The sequence below is a fragment of the Fukomys damarensis genome, unplaced genomic scaffold (assembly GCF_012274545.1).
Source record: "Fukomys damarensis isolate Sample0158 unplaced genomic scaffold, DMR_v1.0_HiC HiC_scaffold_16, whole genome shotgun sequence".
Classification (NCBI taxonomy): Eukaryota; Metazoa; Chordata; class Mammalia; order Rodentia; family Bathyergidae; genus Fukomys; species Fukomys damarensis.
The window spans coordinates 111105037-111109254 of NW_022900928.1; positions in this window are offsets into that span (position 1 = coordinate 111105037).

Below are 4218 nucleotides of genomic sequence, written 5' to 3' on the forward strand. Positions count from 1 at the left end.
AATATATATATATATATATATGAAAATCTTTCATATTATTTGTAGTTATATTTTTAGGTACAACTTTTCACTATACTAACTAGGACTCTATTTCAATATTGAATAGAAGAAGGGGACAGTGATAACATTGTTAGATACAATCTTATTGTTGAGCTTCTACACAGAGAAAGACTTGCAGAGAAATGGAACTAGTTATCTCAACAAATTTACCTGAGAGAAAAGCCCTCCCAGCAAAAGATTTTCATGAGATTTTCCCTCTATCTATAACTTCAGCTTATAGAGATTGGAGAAGGAATTAATTATGATTAAACTGTACTTATGAATATGGATAGAATAGCTGTTTAAGCATCTTATTAGCAATTTACACCATAGCAAATATTGATTGGATAATATCAGATATTAGAAGTTTGATGATCAATTTTGACTGAGGAGGAAAATTAGCCCAAAAAATGTATCCTTAGTCATCCAGGGTCAAAACACCCAGGCACTATTCAATTTCCTTCATCTTATCCCCAGGAAAACACTGAGGAGAAGTTTTGTTGTTCTTTAGATTTGGCATATGTAACTAATAGGTATTTGCAAGAACTCTATTTTCCAAGCTGCTGAGCCAAGCCCATATTATAATCTATCTTTCAAGAGGACTTTCTTTGAACAATGGAAATAGATGTCTGCCTGAACTTTGTTTTGAAGAATATGTCAATAAAATCTCTGGAATTATGAGAGAAAAGTACAACATGAAGTTATGGGCACATCTGAGTACAGGAGTGATGGAAGTCTGGTAATAGATAGATGGATAGATAGATTTGCAGTCATACTATCGATGCTTCTCCTTCTGCATCTGTTAGCATAGTGTGCTATAATTCATAATAATGACTTTTATTTGTAATTTATTGATTGGGATAGAATTTAAATATGTTTAATACATAAGCATATTTAAATGTTGTTTTGCATATATATGTTTAATATCTGTGCTTTATATAAACATGAGATCTATTTACAACAATCAGACAGCTATCATCGCACATTTTCAGGGATGGAATCGTGTTAATGGATTTCCTTATCATGTGAAATATAGAATAAACATAAAGCAGTGAGTGGACTGACGTTAATGTGAGGGAAGATTATGGCATCTGAATCTTTCATATTTCAATCACATATAAGGAGTTATTAATGATGAAATTGAGAGTCAAATTTGCAAATTATTTCTTAATAATATCCAACCCAACTCTACCTAAGAGGGCAAAAGATTTCCTTAATGAGAAAAATAACTGCCTAGAAAATACTGAGTAGAAGTAATAACAAATTCCTGTTTCACTAGAAGGTAAAGGTTATTTCACCTTGGTTTGTTCCATCATGAAAAGGGCCTTGTCTTACGTTGTGATGAGTCCAAACAATGTGTCTAAAATGCTTTCTGGAACAATAGCAGCCAGAGGGTTTCATAGAGCTCATTATCACCTAGGGGCATATTTGTAAATATGAGAATATTCTTCAACTTTCCTGCCAGATCATCACAAAATAAAGTGAGAAAGAAAGCCAAGTCAGCTCAGAAATCAACTACAGTGCAAGTTGACAGAAGTTTATAACCTCTCTCTGTCCTAATCACTTTTGGAGATGAGAAAAGGAGAGAGAAAGTAAAAGAGCAAATTATTTTCTAGTACTTAATATTTTTTGCAATAAAGATAATAAATAGCATTGCAGACCTTTTCAAATATGTTTCAGGAACAGTTCTGCCACGAATAACTGTGTGTTATGAATAGATCACTTCACGATGCATTTGTTCTCATCATGGGTTATATTAATAGGCCAAGGGTCTCTGTGAATCTCAGGTGCATAAAACACCAGTAGAAAAAGTACATCACCAGGGCTGACCGGAGAGTATAATCAAAGAGCTAGGATGCTCGACTTTATACTGTCTATTTTTGACCCTTCTGGATCCGTGCAACAATTTAGAATGTTATACTGAATGGCGAATAAAAATTAATTATTGGAGCAGTTTCCCGTGCCAGGCATGTTCAAGTCATTTATATAATTTAACACTCTGAAGCATCCCGTATTTTCATATTATCTGACTTATTTATCAGGCCAAAATGTTTAGGTCTCCTCACATGATTATCTGGTATGGCGTGCAGTGAAACTCAGATAAAAACTTGAAGGTTGGATTCCAATATGAATACTCTTTCCATTGGGGATTTTTTTGGTGATTACACATTTAAATTTTAGATCCGAGGTAGAAAAAATTGTCTGTACTCATATGTTAGGAATTATTGATGATGAACTTGAGAAGTACATTTGCAAATTGTTTCTCTGTTAATTCTCAATTCATCCTCCCGAAGTAAAGGGATGCTTTAAATGTATGACCAAGTACCACATACACAGCAATTGTCCTTATAATTATAGCGTTTCATTTCCATGTTTATTTAGGACACAAGCAGTTGCAGTATTAAAAAAGAGTATACCTTCCAGAGCATACAGTACAGGGCCGAGAGTGAGGAAATCCATTTCTGTCTTCCTGGCAGGTTATTTGTTGAAGTGGAAACTCAGAACACATCTACACTGTTAGATTCTTTGAGAGAAGAAGTGGGAGACTTTGTAATCAAGGGCATTTTTCTGTTAAAGTTCCATATAGGCTGCTGATGAATGGGTTTCCAATCACCCACATTGTTCCACTTGGGCACAAGTCCATGAGTCTAGAAAAATTCTATAAAGTCAAGTTTCATTGTGTTACATTTAGCATCAAACATTAGGTGGCCTAGGAAGAGGTTAAGAGTGCCGACGTCACATTATGACTGTTTCTAAACTGATGATTAGTATTCTCTAGCTATTCTTCAATAAAATCTCCTGTCCCCTGAATATTTTTAGTAGCCTTGGCAAATAAAATTCATATTAGAATTTGTGGATTACTACAAGGAATTTTCATGAGGTTGGTGGCATTTACTATGACCATTAAGACCATAAGCACATCAGTAGTACTAAGAAATCCTGACTTCTCTTCTTTTCTTTTTCCCTCTGCTCCTTTCTTATCCTCTCTTCCCTCCTTTCCATCACTCTCTGTCCTCCTCCCTTTCTTTCCTTCCTCACTCCTTCCTTCTGTCCCTTCCTGCTAGCCCTCCCTCCCTACTTCTTTTTCTTTCCTTCCTCCCTACATACATTTAGAATATTACTTACCGAGTACCAACATGGTATAGATCACTGTTAAAGACAGGAGAGATATAAACAGCATTGAACAGAAGAGATAATCACTTTTAATTCTATGAGACAAAAGAGGACACTAACAAAATAAATACATATGAAATGATTTATTTAAAGGGTGACTTCACTCTGTGAGGAGAATGTACATAACCAAGGGACACATCTGAGAGACCAGGATGATATTTGCCAGACATTGGGAAGTATTTCTGCACAGATCAGCGAAGAATGGTGTTCTGGTTCCAAGTTCCTGCTCCTACTTGAGAGAGAAACAAGTTTTAAAACACAGACTCGATTTTTCTTTCTTGAACACATATTTTTAAAGTGCGAGGGTGGCAGAGATGGGATATGAAGATCTGAGCCTGTCTACAGCCAGTGTCAGATTATCTCTGACTGAGCGTCAGGGTGAGCAGCCCACAGTCTCTGTGTCCTGGACTCCGTTTCCTTCCTCACAGCTTGCTGTTTCGTACCCCAGCACAGCAGGTTGAGGGATGAGAGCACTGTGGCTGCAGGTGGTTATGGGCAAAGCCAGAATGACGTATGGAATCAATCAGATGTAAGCCCAGCAGAAGACGGGGAAACACTCTGGGAATCTACAGGAACTGTCGAAGGCTTTTCAATTAACTCATGAAGCCTCTGTTAATTCTGGAGAATCGCTCATTATTCAATTTGATGTCTCTGTGGGCTCTCAAGATGATGACAAGGAAAGCCAAATTCACCCATGGTCAAGACATTCACATTTAAACTGATTTTGAAAATAATTTCTTTGCTGAACATAATCAAAGAAAAAAACTTGAAAAATAGAGCTATTTTTAAACTATAAATTACCGCATAATTTTAATTTCAAAATTGTTCTCATCAAGTGCCAATTTGCAGATCTTCTTTGTGATGTTGGAATAAAAACTGTATTTTGAGAGTATCCTAACATTTTTTTCTATTTAATATTTCTCTTTCCCTAAGACACTCAGGCTTTTGTGATTTTTCTCATGTTTTAGCATTCACAGCAAGGATCAAAGTGACCTAAATATATTC